Here is a 19,542-nt window from a genome sequence, read left to right as displayed (position 1 = left end):
AAATATTGCATACAGTCTTCTTTTTTTTTTTGTTGTTAGTGTAGCAAATTGCAGCAGGAACCACTGCATTCCAACCCCCCGTGTAAATAAAACTATTGAAATTCTCCTTGTGATACTTTAATAGAGTTTTAACAAAAAAGAAAAAACTTAACGGTTTATCCTCCCAACACACACCAGCAGCCCTGCAATCAGCAAGGCTGCTGGTGTGAATCAGTGTAGGTTTATCTGTTGTCTGTTTTTTTGGACTGGCTCTTCGGGTTTATTTTTCTTAAAAATAACAAACATGCCTTGTACTCACCTGCTCTGTGCAATAGTTTGCAGAGGGCATCCCCGATTCTCCTCGCTCCAAGCCACAGGATTTGATTGACTGCAGCGGGATCCCATGGCTCCTGCTAATATCAATCTGTCCAATGAGGAGACAGGCAGCGGCTGGAGGCACTGTGCTCAAGCACGTCATTGGATCGGAGTCAGGTAAGCAAAAGGAGGGGAGGAGGCTGAGCTGCAGCACAGAAGGCTTTAGAACCACTTAAATATTTTATTTTTTTTCCAGTTGCCAATGCAGACACATCTGGCTTATGTTTTCAAGGCACTAAAAGTAGCTTACCAGTCCTTGAATGTTGTAGTTGCAATCGCTTTTTTCTTTTTCAGACTAAGGTGCATTGTCAGCTAGTACAGAAACTACCTGTTGCTCTTGCCAGAAATGCAGTATACTAGTCACTTTTTTGAAATGTTATCTTCTTTCGGTCAACTTGTAATCTCCCCATTCTCCATGTAATTTGATATGTACAAGGCATACTGTAGACACAAAAGGACAGGACATGTTTTATGTGCAAGATCAACAGGTAAACAAGGGAAAAACCGCCTTCAAATGAGTCCAAATGCAGCCACAACATTTAGCCACTTGCCGACCGCCCACATTTACTGCGGCAGTCAGCCCCGTGCAGGCAAAGCGACGTAGTACTACGTCGCTCACTCCCACCGCTCTGGGGCGCGCTCCCGCTAATGACCTGATTGGGTTCAGAACCGATCAGTCATCAGGTCCAGGCCAATGATTTTTGGCCTGGACCTGTTGATCAGTCCTGCCCAATCAGATTCTATGCTTAGCCTGTGTAATGTAAACGCAAGTTTAGAAAAGACCTGCTCTCCCCTCCCATGATCCTTTTTGGATTCATTGATAGGAGCGAGCACATCTAACTGTAAGTACTGCACCAAGCATACCCACACACACTTAGATAGGCACATTTTACCCCCGATCGCCCCACCCCAGTTAACCCCTACACCCCCTGTCACAACACACACTGTATACTGTATATAGCATTTTCCTATATACCGTATAAGTGTGACTTGTGACCAGGTTTAGCGTTTGCGGCCCTTCCTTTTACACTTAGGATACCCGCCACCCCCCCCATAAAGATTTAACCCCCTGATCCCCCCCCCCAGTTAACCTCTTCCCCCCTGTCACATTGCACACTAATACACATGTAATATAGTGTTTTTCTGTATTTTGTATTAATGCGATTGTGACTTGAGTTAGCGCTAGCGAGTTAGTTTCTGTCCCAAGGAGGTTTAGGGTCCCCGCCAACCCCCCAATAAAGATTTAACCCCCTGATCCTCCCCTGATTACACCTGCTCCCCCTGTCACAACACACACTGTAAACAGTATATAGCATTTTCCTATATACCCGTATAAGTGTGACTTGTGACCAGGTTTAGCGTTTGCGGCCCTTCCTTTTACACTTAAAATACCCGCCACCCCCCCTAATAAAGATTTAACCCCCTGATCCCCCCAGTTAACCCCTTCCCCCTGTCACATTGCACACTAATACACACGTAATATAGTGTTTTATTGTATTTTTATTAGTGTGATTGTGACTTAAGTTAGCGCTAGCGAGTTAGTTTCTGTCCCAAGGAGGTTTAGGGTCCCCGCCACCCCCCATCAATAAAGATTTAACCCCCTGATCACCCCCAGTTAACCCCTTCATTGCCCTGTCACAGTGTCACTTTTATAGTGTACAGTTTTTTTTCTGATCACTATTATTAGTAACACAGGTGACATTAGCTAGTGTTAGCGTCAGTCTAAAATAGTGCAGATCCCCGGCGCATAGTTAGAAATAACCCCTTGATTACCACACACACACATACACTTCCATTACTAGTATAGTGTTTGAACAGATCAATATCTGATCTGATCAGAACTATACTAGCGTCCCCATAGTTTAGGGTTCCCAAAACGCGGTGTTTGCAGGATCAGCACTGATTCCTGACAGCACCTGCGTTTAACCCCTCCGCCCACCCCACCCCACCCGGCAAGTGTAGTAATCAATAGATTACTGTCACTTACAAAAAACACAACACACAAAACCGCTGTGTTAGCAGAGTCAGGCCTGATCCCTGCTAGCATTAGCAGTTTTTTTTGGTAGCGGTTGAAATAGTCCTTGACATCCAGGTGCTTTTATTACCTGTGAGTCACACTACTGTACCGGTAAATTTAGTTACTAAAATGTCCAAATGTTGGTACAGTAGTGCAGAGGCTTACAGTATACTGACCATGTCAGATGAGAGCGATGGGGAAGCCTCACTGGCAGAATCGGGGTCAGTATACGAACCTGATGACAGCAGCGGCTCCCTGACAGATAGCTCCGACGACAGATGGGTCCCTGTTAGACCCAGGTGTAACCGACCTCATTCTGGAGTTGTTGAGATGCAGGGATCGCAGGGTGCTCGTATGGAGCAGAGTGTTGGTACTAGTGCCGCCATCATTCTGGTGGCCTGGCAAGCGCCAGCGGCCTAGTACACCCTGGACCTAGTGCAACCAGCACTGCAGTAACACTTGGTGACGTGGCGAGTCCCATAAGTGCAGTTGAAGCTGGTGCGGTGGCTAGCACGAGTAGTGGCCCGCAGCCACCGCGTATTCGAAGACAGGCCCGTAGAGCCCATAGTGCCCTCCCTGATGCGCTGGCATATCCCAATTGGCAACCCACTGATTCTACAGTGCCAGTACTTCCCCCATTCACTGCCCAACCTGGAATCCACGTGGAGACAGCTGGTTTTACGCCCCTGAACTTTTTTGAGCTGTTCTTCACGGAAGATCTTTTCGGATCTATTGTGGATCAATCAAATTTATACGCACAACAATACATCGCTGCCAACCCAAATTCGCCCCTTGCCAGACAATTCGGGTGGAAACCTATAACGGTTCCCGATTTTAAAATCTTTCTGGGCCTTTCCCTGAACATGGGCATAACCAAAAAGAGTGAATTGCGGCTATATTGGTCCACTAGCTCACTTCACCATATGCGCATGTACTCTGCCTCCATGTCCAGGGCGAGATGCGAGCAAATTCTGTGATTTATGCATTTCAACGACAATGAAATCTGTCGTCCTGGGGGAGACCCTGAATATGATTGGCTCCACAAAATTCGGCCCCTCATAGACCACTTCAATCAGCGGTTTGCAGCCTTGTTTACCCCCGAACAAGTTGTCTGCGTTGACGAGTCCCTGATTAAATTTACTGGCCGCCTTGCTATGAAACAGTACCTCCCCAGCAAGCGTGCCAAGTACAGGGTCAAGCTGTACAAGCTCTGTGACAGGGCCACAGGCTATACAGTTAGTTTCCTGGTCTATGAGGGAAAAGATAGCTGCGTGGAGCCCCCCAACTGCCCAGACTACATAGGGAGCAGCGGCAAGATAGTTTGGGACTTGGTGTCACCCTTATCCGGAAAGGGGTACCATTTGTACGTGGACAACTTTTACACAAGCGTGCCACTATTTAGTCACCTTCTCGATTTACAAATTGGTGCATGTGGCACCGTGCGACCTAATCGCCAGGGCTTCCCCCAACGGCTTGTAAATTCCTGTCTTAGTCGGGGGGAGAGAGCCTGCTTGAAAACGAACAAATTGCTTGCAGTGAAGTGGAGGGATTCACGGGATGTTTTCGTCCTGTCCTCCCTTCACCCAGACACGACAGTCCAAATTTCTACGGCAACTGGCGTTATGGAGAAACCCCTCTGTGTCCACGACTACAACCTTAATATGGGATGGGTGGACCTTAACGACCAGCTTTTGGCACCGTATTTAGTTGCCCTCAAAGCCAGACGCTGGTACAAAAAAGTGTCTGTTTATTTATTCCAATTGGCTATGCTCAACGCCTTTGTCCTATACAGGGCATCAGGATGAAATGGATCCTTCCGAGAATTCCAGGAAGAGATCATCGAAGCCTACCTGTACCCAGGAGGTGTTCCTGTCCCAACTTCCCATTCCAGATGCAGTGATCCAGAGAGGCATGAGAGGCACTTTCCACAAGTCCTCCCGCGTACCCCTACCCAAAGACACCCCCAAAGAAGATGTTGTGTCTGTAGCAGGCGCGGATGTAGGTGTGACACTGCTATTATTGTCCCGACTGTCCTGACCAACCTGGTCTCTGCATTGGGAACGGTTTCCGTCGCTACCATACACTAGTGGAGTTTTAGTGTAGGGTACAGTACGACACAGTGTAGGGCACAGAAACTCAGGGTCTCGAAAGATGTTCGATGGCTATCGACATTTTGAGAGACCCAAGCTGGAAAATCGCAGTTCACAGAAAAAAAGTGTTAAAAAAAAAAAATGAGATAAAAAAACAAAAACAGTTGTCGTGTCAGTTATTTTTATGTTCTTCTACTCTTCCTACTGTACTTTGTTTGTTTTTCATTCTTTTGTTAACCTGTTTCTCTTGCAGGTACCCGTCAGCTGCCACACTGATTTTATATATTCTGACATAAACCACATTTCTCTATCGCTCATTGACAGACGTAGTCCTCGGTGATACAGCACCTTCGGGTTATGTTGCCTCCACAGGAGTAGGACTAGACAGGAAATAAAAAATGCTCTGGCCACACCCCAGGGGCAGTCCCCGAGGGTATATCCTCTCTCTCTCTGCCACAGCAAATCAGTTTTTTTCTGTCTAGTCAGGAGTAAGGACCTAGATACCTTGCTGGGATCTTCGGTCCTGGCAGGATTTTTTTCTTAGAAAATAATTTTTTAAGACAGCTTTTTTTCTCCAGTGTTCCTGTGAGATCTTCAAGCAAGAAAGCTGAACTGGGCGCCTGGCGGGATGTTGAGATCCAGTGGTCACCCCAGTTCAGCCTACGAGCGCGTGCAGGCCATAGCTCCGCGCTGGGTCGGCCGCGACATAGTCCCACTGGACGGGGACTGACCCTGCGAGTTAAACGTCTCGCTGAAACGCCAAAGACCATGAGTCACGGCGCCCGTATTGGTCGACAGCCCTCCTACCTCGGTGGAGAGGGGTACTGTCAGGAGTTGGCGCCCGCCTGGTTCCGGTATGGTGAGTAGTATGTTCCCCCTTTCCCCCTGACGGGTCTTGTGGTGAACGCGGGCCCCTCTCTGTAATGGTAAGGATGGGTTCCCCTCTATCCTACAACATGTCACAGATCCCCCTAATTGAGTGTGATTTTTGTGTACAAAAAGCCAGGAGGCTTTGTTTGGGAGCTGACAATCTAATTGTAAAAATGTGTAAATGATTGTAGTCAGTGGCAGTACTAGAACTTTACTGTGATAGTATAAGGTATCCTACCTGTCAGTAGCCACAGGGCGATGTCTATACATGTATACTGCATTCCAGATCATTCCTCCAGCTAAGCAGATGCCTCCCGACGGCCACGGACCACATACGGCCCGCTAGGGTCCGGTACCTCCGACCACGCTGACCACCATGAGGGTGAAGGGTTGTGAGGCCGAGATCCTTCTGCAGACATGTAGATCGCACGAGGCCGCCATTTTGGTGTAGCCTCGTGTCTCCAGCATGGGGGCGGCCATGTTTGAGGTGACTCATACACCTCATGGAGCCAGGGGGAGGAGCCGGCAGGCGTGTTAAGGGGCGGAGCCGCCTCTTTTACCCAGGAAATAGGGCCAAAGACTTCCTGTCTGTAACAAGACAAGCACTGAGCAAGCTGATGAAAACTTCTGTGCATCAGGGATGAGCCTTGGGGTCTGTCTCTCTCTCTGTGGGGTCCAAAAAGGCAGGTAACACTGAGGGGCGCTGTTGCGACTGGGGGACACAAAAAAAAAAAAAAAAAAGTTTTTTTTTTACTTTGTCATTTTTTGTCGCTGGCAAGTGTCTTGTATAATTATTGACCCTGCCGCATAGGTATCCCCACCTGATCCCCTCAAGGTGGCCGCAGGACCCTTCAGTACCCCACTTGTTTTTAATGCATTATCGGCAGTTTTGGAGTCTTTGGTATCCCGGGTGGAGGTGGCCTGTCAGGGACGGGGGTCAAGAAGCGACCCCCGCCTACCCCTATTGTTTATCAGATACTTCAGATACGGATTCGGAACTGGTCAATGCAGTTGCAGGTCCCTCTTAGGGGGCTGTTGTCTCAGGTAATATCTCCTCAGCAGTGAGGAGCACGTTTCTGCCTCCGCCATAGCACAAGAGTGGTGGATGCACTAGTTGTGTCCGTCCGGGAAACCTTTAGTCTTGAGGTTACACCGGCAGAGGTAGCTGAAACTGAGATTCCTTTTTTGGTACTTGTTAGCCTACCAAAAGGGCGAAGGATTTTCCTTTACCCAAATGGGGTCGTTTAGAAACGAACCCCTGTTATTTCCAAACGCATGGCTAGGTGCTATCCGTTTGAGGAATTCCTCTTTGTAGGATAGACGGTACCACCTGCTGTCTTGCCACAGACTGTTAGGATAAAAAGACCTCGTAACTAACGAGGACCTTCCTTTTCTGCTCATATAGAGTTGTTCGTTCCGCGAGGGCGGGCGATAAGGCGAAACCCTCCAAAGCCCCTTTAGAGGGGTTTCAAAGGGCGCTGGTCGGGTAAACAAAGAGTCCGGCTCAGCCAAGCCTGAAGAATATAGCCTGATGCGCCCCTACCCATCTCTGGGGTGGGGGGGGGGATATCTTCACCGGTTTCTGGAGGACACAGGATCGAGTTTCGATCACTTCCACCGGTGCGATTCTTCCCTTCTAACATTGAATGGTTTCAGGGGTTCTATTCGAACCTATTCACAATGCCCAGGAAAGAGGGCAAGGTGCGTCCAAATCTGGACTTGGGAAGAAATAGAGTCCATCCGTACAGTGGTGGCCTCCCTGCATCAAAGAGATTTCCTGGCGTCCATAGACATATAGGATGCCTATCTTTATATCCCCATCATCGCAGGACATCAGCGTTTTTTCGCTTTCCCAAAGATCATCCCTGGTTCCCACCAGGAGACTGAACTATCTGGGCCTAAGGTTGGATACATCCTGGGCAAGAGAGTTTCTCCTTGCTGGGAAACTCCAGAAGGTTCAGTCAACGATTCGGATGTTGCTGTCCGTCAATTGGCTGGGACTGATGGTGGCCTTCTTAGAGGCAGTACCGTATACCCAGTCTCATACCCGAATTCTCCTGAAGGAGATTCTTTTTTAATGGAATCAGAATTCCGATTCCCTGGACAATCGGATCCGGTTGAGCGAGCGGACCAGGAAGTCTCCAATGCTCAACCAGGGGAAGTCATTTCTTCCGATAGTATCCAGATTACCAATAAGGGTATCGGAACTAAGAGCGATCAGATTTTGTCTGATTTACTGGATCGAGCAGCTCTAGAGCAGCCCGATTCGGATCCAATCGCATATGGCCTCTTCATCCAGAGGTTTTTCCCTAGCTGTCCCTTCATTGGGACATCCCGGATGTGGATCTGTTGGCACCTTGGCCTAACGGGAAGGTGCGGAGGTTTGTAGCTCGCGCCACAATCCTCTAGCGGACGCAGCAGAAACGCTGATCGCCCCGTGGGGGCAGTATCCACTACGGCATGCCTTCCATCCTCTCAAGTTGCTGCGGGAACTTCTTCGCAGGATAGAGGTGGAGGGAATTCCAGTTATTCTGGAAATTCCGGATTGACCTCGTCGAGCCTGGTACGCCGACTTGGCGAGGCTAGTCGCGGACGCTCCTTGGAGACTTCCTCTCAGGGAGGATTTGCGGTCTCAGGGACCGATCTTCCATCTTGCTTTACAGTCGCTGGCTTAATGGCCTGGCCATTGAGACCCAGGTACTGAAGGACAAGGGAGTGTCAGCTTCAGTTATTCCTACCTCCAGTTAAAGCAAGGAAAGCGACTTCCAGCACATGGAAGTCTTCTATTGCATGGTGTGAATCTATTGGATTTCCCCCACAGACCTATTCGGTGACCCGAATTTTGGTCTGTCTGCAACAAGGGGTTGAGCAGAAACTATCCTTGAGCACGATCAAGGGTCAGGTTTTCGGCGTTAGCAATCTTCTTTTAAGAAACCTTTGGCTAATCATTCCTTGGTGCGGAATTTCATCCAGGGGGTGCGACATCTGGCTCCGCCAGTGTGCGCACCCTTACCACCTGGTATCTTAATTTAGTGTGGTCGGTTCTTCAGAAACTTCTCTTTGAAGATATTAGGGAGATTCCCTTGCTTACATTCCCAGAAGGTGGCCTTCTTGGTGGCCATTACTTCTGCACGCAGGGTGTCAGAACTGGCCGCATTATCCTGTCGTTCCCCAGATCTGGTGGTTCATAGGGATAAGGTGGTTCTTCTTCCGAATCCATCCTTCCTTCCTAAAGTGGTTTTCGTAAGACGGACTCACTTTTTGTGATCACGGATAGCCCTTGAAGGGGGTTGCCTGTGTCTGCCGCGACCATATCTACATGGATCAGTCAGACGGTGGTACAGGCTTATTCTATTAAGGGTCGGAATCCTCCGTTCCCTGTTAGGGCGCACTTCACTCGAGCGCTCAGTACTTCCTGGGCCTTTCGCCATCAGGCGTCAGTGGTCCAGGTATGTAAAGCGGCCACCTGGTCGTCGGTACATACCTTTACAAAATTTTATAAAATTGATGTGATGGCATTGGCGGATGCCTCATTTGGCCGCAAGGTTTTGCAGGCCGCAATTTGAGGAGACCGGTGGTCTACCTCAAGGGTTTTTTTTTTGTTTGAAAATTTTTTTGTTGAGTCTCATCATTAAGGATGAGCATTGTAAACTTCTAGTTGGCACCGGTTGGCCCTTCTAGATTTGGATTTGATTTCCATTTTCCCACCCCTCATTTGTGATACTGCTCTGGGACTTCCCGAAGGTGCTGTATCACCGAGGACTACGTCTGTCAATGAGCGATAGAGAAAAATGGATTTTTGTAAAATCTTACCGTAAAATCCTTTTCTCTTAGCTCATTGACAGACGTAGTACCCGCCCCTCTGTTTTTGAGTTGGGTTGGGTTAAATTCTCTAAGCACTGCTTTTGTGACATAACTGATTTGCTGTGGCAGAGAGAGAGAGGATATACCCTCGGGGACTGCCCCTGGGGTGTGGCCAGAGCATTTTTTATTTCCTGTCTAGTCCTACTCCTGTGGAGGCAACATAACCCGAAGGTGCTGTATCACCGAGGACTACGTCTGTCAATGAGCTAAGAGAAAAGGATTTTACGGTAAGATTTTACAAAAATCCATTTTTGCTGATTTCACCACTGCAGTTAAAATACCTTTAGGTATACGTGGAATATTGTCATGTATACCCACCATTAAATCAGTGGGTTTGGTTGTTGGACGGTTAATGGTGTGTAATACTACACAATATTCCTGCGGTGATTTCTGTTAGGTTCTCTTTTTTTTCGTTCAGCCCACAGGCTGCATGAAAAAAAAAACCTACACTATATGCCAAACAAGGACCAGCAATGTACTAGTACGTTGCTGGACTTTGAGTGGTTATACCAGGATGATGCTTGCAGATTTAGGCATCACCTTGATATCGTTTTTTACAGACAGCGGTCGGTTTACATGTAAAAGCAATCCTAGCGGATAATTGGCCGCTAGACTGCTTTTACATGCAGTATTTTTTTTCGCAGAAATTGCGTTTGGAAAATCTGTGCGCAAATACCGTGTGACAAAAAAATTTGCAACATCCACCATTTTGTTCTATGTGGGTGATGTGTGGCTATGATTGAGCATAAAATGCCGGAACAGTTCAAACACCCCCCAAATGATTCCTTTTTGAAAAGTAGACACCCAAAGCTATTTGCTGAGAGGCATATTGAGTCCATGGAGTATTTTATACTTTGCCCTAAGTTTCAGGAAGGTGACAATTTTTTTTTTTTTTTACAGAAAGTTGTCACTAAATGATATATTGCTCACGCATGCCATGGGTATATGTGAAATGACACCCCAAAATACATGCTGCTGCTTCTCCTGAGTACAGGGATACCACATGTGTGAGACTTTTTGGCAGTCTAGCCGCATACAGGACCCCGAAACCAATCCACACCTTCTGGCATTTAAGGGCGTAAATTGTTGATCTCACTCCTTACTACCTATCACACTTTTGAAGGCCATGAAATGCCAAGATGGCACAAACCCCCCCCCCCCAAATTACCCCATTTTGCAAAGTAGACACTCCAATCTATGTGTTTGGGAGTCTAGCTCTGTACGGGACCCCGAAAACCAATCCCCATCTTTAAGTTTTCTAATGGCGTAAATTGCTTATTTTTCCTCTGCACTACCTGTCACAGTTTCAGAGGCCCTGAAATTTCAAGATAGCACAAACCCCCCCCCCCCCCCCCCCAAATGACCCCATTTTGCAAAGTAGACACTCCAAGCTATTAGCTGAGAGGCATGGTGACTCCATGGAATAGTTTATATTTTGCCACAAGTTTCGGGAAAATTATTATTATTATTATTATTTTTTTTTTGTTTTTTTACAAAAAGTTGTCAGTAAATGATGTAATGATCACACATGCCATGGGTATATGTGAAATGACACTCCAAAATACATTCTGCTGCCTCTCCTGAGTACAGGGATACCCCATGTGTGAGACTTTTTGGCAGTCTAGCCGCGTACAGGACCCCGAAAACCAATCCGCACCTTCTGGCTTTCTAAGGGCGTAAATTGTTGATCTCACTCCTTACTACCTATCACAATTTTGAAGGCCATGAAATGCCAAGATGGCACAAAACCCCCCCAAATGACCCCATTTTGCAAATTAGACACTCCAATCTATTTGCTGAGAGGCATGGTGAGTATTTTGCAGCTCTCATTTTTTTTTTTTGGGAAAATGAAGAAAAAACAGGAAAATGCATTTTTTTCCCTCTTTTTTTTAATTTCCAAAACTTTGTGACAAAAAGCGAGATCTGCAAAACACTCAACATGCCTCTCTGCAAATAGTTTAGGGTGTCTACTTTCCGTAAAGGGGTAATTTGGGGGGGGTTGTGCTGTAAACTGAAACTGCGATAGGTAGTCAGGAGTGAAATCAACAATTTACAAATATATCATTTAGTGACAACTTTGTGTAAAAAAAATATATATATTTCCCGGAACTTGTGGCAAAATATAAAATATTCCATGGACTCCCCATGCCTCTCAGCAAATAGCTTGGGGTGTCTACTTTCCAAAATGGGTTCATTTGGGGGGGTTTTGTGCTATCTTGGAATTTTAGGGCCTCCGAAACTGTGACAGGTAGTGCGGAGGTGAAATGCACAATTTACGCCATTAGAAAACCTGAGAGTGTTTTCGGTGTCCTGTAAACGGCTAGGCTGCCAAAAAGTTTAACACATGTGGTATCCCTGTACTCAGGGGAAGCAGCAGAATGTATTTTGGGGTGTCATTCCACATATCCCCATGTCATGTGTGAGAAATGTATCGTTTAGTGACAACTTTGTGTTAAAAAAGAAAATTAAAAAAAAAAAATTAATGTTCCCAAAACTTGTGGCAAAATATAAAATATTCCATGAACTCACCACACCTCTAAGCAAATAGCTTGGGGTGTCTACTTTCCAAAATGGGGTCATTTGGGGGGTTTTGTGGTATCTTGACATTTCAGGGCCTCCTAAACCGTTATAGGTAGTGAGAAAATGCAATGAAAAATGTATGCCCTTTGAAATTCTGATGTGGGGATTGGTTTTCGGGGTCCCGTACACAGCTAGGCTCCCAAAAAGTCTCACATATGTGGTATCCCTGTACTCAGGAGAAGCAGCAGAATATATTTTGGGGTGTAATTACACATATACCCATGGCATGTGTGAGCAATATATAATTTCAATGTCAACTTTGTGTAAAAAAAAAAAAAATGTTCTTTCTCTTACGTCCTCCGACAGTCGCCGCCTCTTCATATTCGTCACATATGGGGTATTAGACTTTGCTCCGAAGGAGTAGCTAGGCAACAGAATATGTTAATAAAGCTTTTAACATATCCAACATATCCCACCCTCAAGGGGTGGTCCCCTCAGTCAATACCCTCCTACTTCCTGCAACCATATCTCAGTTTTAATGTCTAGCTTGTCAGGAGTGGCTGGCTCTCTCTGTGCTGGGACTTTATGTCCCAGTCTCTTTCTTCTTTTTAATATTTTGTTTTGAGTTTTTCTCTCTACCTTTACTTAGCTGTTGTTTTATCAGCGTTAGTTAGTTCTTCGGACGAAGAGGATCATGCGGACTGGGTCTCGGGCTGATCCCCCTGGTCGCAGGTCGTGGGTCAGTGGCTTCCCAGTCTGCCATCGAGCGTTCAGCCAGGTAACGCTCCTGGCATAGTGAACGACCCATCCCTGTTCAGTGCAGGGATGCTTGGTGAGGTGGCTACCTCACTGGACGCTGTGCGGTTTCTTAACCCACGTTCGGAGCGTCTTGTATGCGACTCTCCCTGCCTCATGTGTAGCGGCTTGTTCGCCTGTGCGGGTCCCCCACACCGTGGTGAGGTAAGTGTATTTTTATGTGGGGACCTGTCTGTCTGGAGGGGTGTCAGTCTGGGACTGTGTAACCTGTCTCTATGCACACTGTTTGTCTCCCTATCTCTCGGCTGCATGCTGTGGGCTGCAAGGGGGGGGGGGGGAGTTGTGTGGCACTATGAGTGTCAGCATGATCAGTGTGGAAAGCTGTGTGCTGTGGGGCATGTTTTATGGCATGTTTGGGCACTTACAGCGATCGCTGCGGCGATCGGTTCTGTTTTTTTACATACAGACGTGTGCATTACTGCACTGTGGAGCGACGGTTTCGGCGCCAAAAGACGCCATTTTGCCTGCCCTCGCTCCGGCCGCATGTTTTACATGCATGGCGGCCATTTTCTTGTAGCCTCCATAGGTTTACATAGAGCGCCCTAGCAGCATCACTTCCTCTTCCCAGGAACACCGATCGAGGCAGCAGCAGCGGCGAGGGTCTCCTCAGGTTTTATCCTTCTGTTTCTTGCTATCCATTGCCTGTGTTCAGTTTACATATCCCTGTGGGGGTCTCATTGTGCTTAGTGTGACGCGGTGGGCTGCGCTTGCCGCGCTTGCTGAAAGGGGCAGTTAACCCTTGGTTGTCTGGCATTACAGGGGCAATGGATTCTCAGGAGGGCAAATTTCCTACAGTATTGGTGGAAAGCCAGGGGACCGCTGCTTCCCCCCCAGGGGGGGATTTAGCCACTATTGTGGCTGGCCTTGCTGCTCAGGTGCAAATGCTGGTGGCTGCTCAATCTACCAAAAGGCCCAGAGTTGTGCTCTCCTCTGATTCTGAGGGTGAAGGTGATGGGGCTGTTCTAGCTGGGGCTTCCCTGTCGGGGTCCCGCTCCTCTCTTGATCTAGTGGGGTCTGAGGTGGAGGCTGAAGTTGAGGGGGTTGATAATTCTCCCCCTGGCTCGCCTGAAGAGCTTGCAATCATGGATGAGTTGATTGCTTCTATTAAGCAAACGCTACGTTTGCAGGACGAAGTGTGTCCCCCCGCTGCCTTGGCGGCTTATGGGACGCAGAGGAAACGCAGGACGCCACAGGTTTTCCCCTGCAATGCTGATTTTCAGCGCGCTGTTAAGGATCAATGGCGCGATCTGCGCAAACCTTTTGCGGTACCAAGTAGATTCAAGCTGCGTTATCCTTTTTCACCTGCCACTGATGAAAGGTGGTGCGTGCCTCCACCAGTGGATCATGCGATTGCGGTTTTGAACAAGGCCACTGCGATTCCTGCAGAGGGTTCACCCATTTTCCGTGATGCCACAGATAGGAGACTGGAGTCTCTGGCCCGTCATACGTATTCTGTTACGGGTTCTATGCTTAAAGCTCTGTTTGCTTCTCTCATGGCGGCCCAGGCGATCGCAAGTTGGACGCAGATGCTTAGGCGCGTCTTGGTGGCCGACTCGGCCTCGCCGGCGACCCTGGATATGGTGGATCAGATCCACCAGGGTGTCATGTATCTGTGTGATGCGGACCTGGACCTGATTCCGTTGGCTGCACGGGTGCACAGTGTGGCGGTGTTGTCTCGCCGCCTGGTTTGGTTAAAATGTTGGTCGGTGGACCAATCTTCGCGTAAGACCTTAGCCAATCTGCCTTATGATGGGTCTCGCCTTTTTGGGGAGTCCCTGGATGTGTTGATTAAGGGAATCACCGGGGGTAAGAGCACTCTCTTGCCCCATTTCCCCAAGGCCAAGGGGGCTTCTGGGAAGAAGCATGCTAATTTTCGGCCCCCTCAGGGGTCCTTTCGTGCCTTTCGGCCGCACTACAAGGGCAAGCCGTTCAAAGGTCAAGGCTCTCAGAAGAAGCCCTGGTCTGGTAAGCAGAAGTCCGGCCAATCCGGACCTGCAGCCCATAACAGTTCGGCCTGAAGGGGCGCCCTCACCCAGTTTTGGGGTGGGGGGACGCTTGCTCGGTTTTCTTCAGCCCTGGTTGGCCCGTGTGCGGGACAGATGGGTTCAGGAAATCGTTCGGTCTGGTTACAAGATCGAGTTTCTCTCTCGGCCGGAGAGCAGATTTTTTCCTTCAAATCTTCAACTGTCTCCGGAGCGCCTGCGGGACCTACACCTGGCGGTGCAGGACCTGAGGGCTCAGGGAGTGGTGGTTCCGGTGCCTCATCGGGACAGATTTCGGGGGTTTTATTCAAACCTGTTCACCGTGCCCAGGAAGGAGGGCAAGGTTCGTCCGATTCTGGACTTGAAGGCTCTGAACTGCTCCGTGCGGGTTCGCAAGTTCCGCATGGAATCCCTGCGGTCGGTGGTGGCTGCCCTGGTTCCGGGGGAATTCATGGCCTCCATCGATTTGAAGGATGCGTATCTTCACATCCCCATCTTCGAGGGTCACCAGAGGTATCTTCGATTTGCCATTGCGGAGGATCACTACCAGTTCGTGGCGTTGCCTTTTGGCCTCGCCTCGGCTCCGCGGGTCTTCACCAAGGTGCTTGCACCGGTTCTGGCATTATTGAGGGCCCAGGGCATTTCTGTCCTGGGGTATCTGGACGACATTCTGGTTCGGTCTGCGACCAGCCAGGGTCTGGAGCAGGACCTGTCTGTCACGATGCAAACTCTGCAGGAGTTTGGTTGGACGATAAATTTTCCAAAGTCGGCACTGAGTCCGTCTGTTCGTCTTCCCTACCTGGGAATGATTTTGGACTCGGTGCAGGCGAAGGTCTTCCTGCCGGACGACAAACTCAGAACTCTTCAGGAGGAAGTCAGGTCCCTCCGGGATGTTCCGCAATCGTCTCTACGGACGTGCATGAGATGTCTGGGATTGATGGTCTCGGCCTTCGAGGCGATTCCCTTCGCCCAGTTTCACACGCGGGGTCTTCAAGCGGAGATCCTGTCCAAGTGGGACGGGCGACCTCAATCTCTGGATCTTCAGATCTCGTTGAGTCATCGCACCAGGAAAGACCTTCTGTGGTGGCTCCAGTCCCCGATGGTGTCCGGGGGCAAGTCGTTTCGTCCTGTCTCGTGGACGGTAATCACCACGGATGCCAGCCTGTCGGGCTGGGGTGGTGTTCTGGGCGTTCTGTCCGCCCAGGGAACTTGGTCGGAGGGGGAGTCCTCCCTTCCGATCAACATTCTGGAATTGCGTGCGATAAGTCTCTGTCTTCGTCGCTGGTCGGACCGGCTGCAGGGCTGCCCGGTTCGGGTGCAGACGGACAATGCCACGGCGGTGGCCTACATCAACCACCAAGGGGGCACCAGGAGTGCCCGAGCGGCTCGGGTAGTGGCCGACATTCTGTCTTGGGCCGAGACTCATGTCCCGGCGATAACGGCGGTTCACATTCCGGGGGTGGAGAACTGGCAGGCGGACTATCTGAGTCGCCAGACCCTGGATCAGGGGGAACGGTCTCTCCACCCGGCTGTCTTCCAGATGTTGTGCGCGAAGTGGGGTCTTCCAGATGTGGACCTGTTCGCGTCACGTCTCAACAACAAGGTGAGGAGGTTCGTGGCACGGACGCGCGACCCTCGGGCAGACGCGTCGGACGCGTTAGTGGCCCCGTGGCATCAGTACAGACTGATGTATGCGTTTCCACCGATCCAGTTGCTGTCCAGGTTCCTTCGCAGGTTTCAATCGGAACGCAACACGGTGATTCTTGTGGCACCGGACTGGCCTCGCCGGTCCTGGTACGCAGACCTCGTGAATCTGGCGGTCGACGCCCCGTGGCGTCTGCCTCTTCGAGACGATCTACTGTCTCAAGGACCGATATACCATCCTGCTTTACAGACGCTGGCTTTGACGGCCTGGCTGTTGAAACCGAGGTCCTGAAGGAGAGGGGTCTCTCTCCGGAGGTCGTTCATACTTTAATCAACGCGAGGAAGTCTTCCTCTGGGAAGGTTTACTACCGTACTTGGAAGGCCTATTTTGCCTGGTGTGAGTCCAGGGGGTTTTCACCCCGCACGTACTCGGTGTCCCGTGTGCTGTCTTTCCTTCAAGCGGGTGTTGATCAGCGCTTGGCGCTGGCTACGATAGAGGGTCAGGTGTCTGCTCTGGCCGTTCTGTTTCAACGTCCCGTGGCATCCAACCTTTTGGTTGGCACCTTTATTCAGGGTGTGCGGCATCTGGTTCCTCCTAGGAGGGATCCTCTGCCCCCTTGGGACTTGAATCTCGTGCTATCTGTGTTACAACGTGCTCCTTTTGAACAGATCAGGGAGATCTCGTTGTCTATGTTATCCAAAAAGGTCGCCTTTTTGGTGGCGATCACTTCGGCTCGCAGAGTGTCGGAACTGGCGGCTTTGTCCTGCAAGTCTCCGTACTTGGTTATTCATTTGGATAAGGTGGTCTTGCGACCTAATCCTTCTTTTCTTCCGAAACGTGTTTCGGAATTCCATCTTAATGAGGACATTGTCTTGCCTTCGTTGTGCACGAAGCCTAAACATCCACAGGAGGTGAGATTGCACTCTTTGGATGTTGTTCGGGCGATCAGGGTTTACCTTCGATCGACTGAGTCTTTTCGTAAAACGGACTCCTTGTTTGTTCTTCCAGAGGGTCCTCGGAAGGGCATGGCGGCTTCGGCCTCTACCATCGCTAAATGGATCAGACAGACCATTGAACAGGCCTATGCCTTGCAGGGGAAGGTTCCCCCTGTGCCTGTGAAGGCGCACTCTTCTAGATCTCTGAGTACGTCTTGGGCCTGTCGTCATGGGGCTTCTGTAGCCCAGGTGTGTAAGGCGGCGACTTGGTCGACCGTGCACACCTTCACAAAATTCTACAAAGTAGATGTTCGGGCATCGGCGGATGCTTCCTTTGGCCGCAAGGTTCTTAGTGCGGCTGTTCCCTAGGGTCCCTTGTTGGGGACTCCTGGCTGTTGGGATAAGTTTTGTATCCCCTGGTTTTTGCCTTTTCCTGGGTTGTTGCTCCTGTTGAGCACTTGTTTTTTGCTGTTGCCCAGCTGGTTTCCTTCCTTTGTTAAGGTTCCTTTCTTGATGTGGAAACTGCGTTGCCTCTCGGCGCGGATGTGTTTCCCACCCCTCATGTTTGCACTGCTTTGGGACGTCCCCATATGTGACGAATATGAAGAGGCGGCGACTGTCGGAGGACGTAAGAGAAAACGGAATTTTTGTAAAACCTTACCTGTAAAATTCCTTTCTCTGAGTCCTCCGACAGTCGCCGCCCCCGCCCCTCTTTTGGGGTTTGGTTGTATACTCTACTGCTATTCCACTAAAACTGAGATATGGTTGCAGGAAGTAGGAGGGTATTGACTGAGGGGACCACCCCTTGAGGGTGGGATATGTTGGATATGTTAAAAGCTTTATTAACATATTCTGTTGCCTAGCTACTCCTTCGGAGCAAAGTCTAATACCCCATATGTGACGAATATGAAGAGGCGGCGACTGTCGGAGGACTCAGAGAAAGGAATTTTACAGGTAAGATTTTACAAAAATTCCGTTTTTTTAGTCATTTTTTAAATAACTGTGACAAAAAAATGGAATGTTCAATGAGCTCAACATGCCTCTCAGGACATTCCTTAGGATGTCTACTTTCCAAAAAGTGGTAATTTGGCGGGGGTTTTGTACTGCCCTGCCATTTTAGCACTTCATGAAATGAGATAGGCAGTCCGAAATTAAAGCTGCGTAAATTCACACCATAGTTTGTAGACATTATAACTTTTGCGCAAACCAATAAAAAAACGCTCATTGAGATTTTTTTTGTCAAAGACATGTAGCTAAACACATTCTGGCCACAATATATGACATAAATTGAGTATATTGGATATTTTTTAAAAGACAAAGTTGAAAATGTCATTGTTTTTTATTAATATTGCAAAAAATAAAAAGTGCAGAGGTGATCAAATACCACCAAAAGAAAGCTCTGTTTGTGGGAAAAAAAGGACGTAAATTTAGTTTGGGTACAGCATTGCATGACCGCGCAATTGTCAGTTAAAGTCACGCAGTGCCAAGTTGAAAAAAGGGGTCTCGTCTTTGAGCAGGAAAATCCTCCGGGGCTTAAGTGGTTAAAGATTGGTAAGCTGCAGTATTGTAAAACTATGTTTCTCTTTCGTTCTTTGACGGACACAGCTCCTGATCCTTCTTAACCATTGGGTTATACTGCCCCCTACAGGAGTAGGACACTAGACGGGGAAAAAGCTTGACTACACCTATGGGCAGTCCCAGGGGGTATACATCCACTCTTAGCTATAGGCACAGTTATTTTCTGCCTTGTCAGGAGTAAGGACCTAGTTCCTTGCTGGGATCTCTGGTCCTGGCAATTTTTTCTTTTTAAATGGAATTTTTTCCTCCTTTTTATTATTTTGTTTCTGTGATCTACAATCAAGTGAGAGACTGGGCGACAAACTGGATAACCTAGATCCTTCGGGTACCCGCAGTCTGGCCAGCAAGCGAGTGCAGACCGCAGCTCCGCGCTAGGTCAGCCGTGACATAGCCCCACTGGATGGGGGCTGGCCTGCGAGTTAAATATAGGGCTCATACGAACTGGTTTTGGTTCTGAGTCGCAGCGTTTCCTCCTGGCCGACAGCCCCCCACATTCTGATGGAGCGGTGTCCTGTCCAGAGCAGTGCCCACCCTGTTCCTGGCGTAGTAAGTAGCTATCCCCCCCCTCCACCCCTGGAGGGTTTTGGGATGGACGTGTGCCCCTCCCTGGGACAGTGGGACCCCCGGGTTCCCCACCCCCTCTCAAATGTTGGTGTTCATTGTGGGTCTCCCCCCCCCCCCCCTCCGTGGGTGAGGTTATGAGCTGGCTGTTGCCACATGTTCTTAAGGGGGACTGGTTGGAGTTGCTGCTGACCAGGGTTTCCTGGTGCTTAACGCGGGGTTGAGCAGGGTTCCCTGCCATCCTGGGGGCTGGTGACAAGGGCATGTCCTGTGGGCTCCCTGCGGCGGTTGTTGGGCTGGAGGCGCCTCA

General features: G+C 49.2%; 1 protein-coding gene across 1 annotated transcript in view; it reads left to right on the top strand.

The window, feature by feature from the left end:
• The window catches only part of TPCN1 (two pore segment channel 1), a 373,488-nt gene that overhangs the window by 139,566 nt on the left and 214,380 nt on the right, over positions 1 to 19,542 (top strand). The window lies entirely within an intron of this gene.

Source organism: Pelophylax lessonae (assembly GCF_965119305.1).
Source record: "Pelophylax lessonae genome assembly, chromosome: 1".
Lineage (NCBI taxonomy): Eukaryota > Metazoa > Chordata > Amphibia > Anura > Ranidae > Pelophylax > Pelophylax lessonae.
This window is presented reverse-complemented; position numbering and strand designations above follow the sequence as displayed.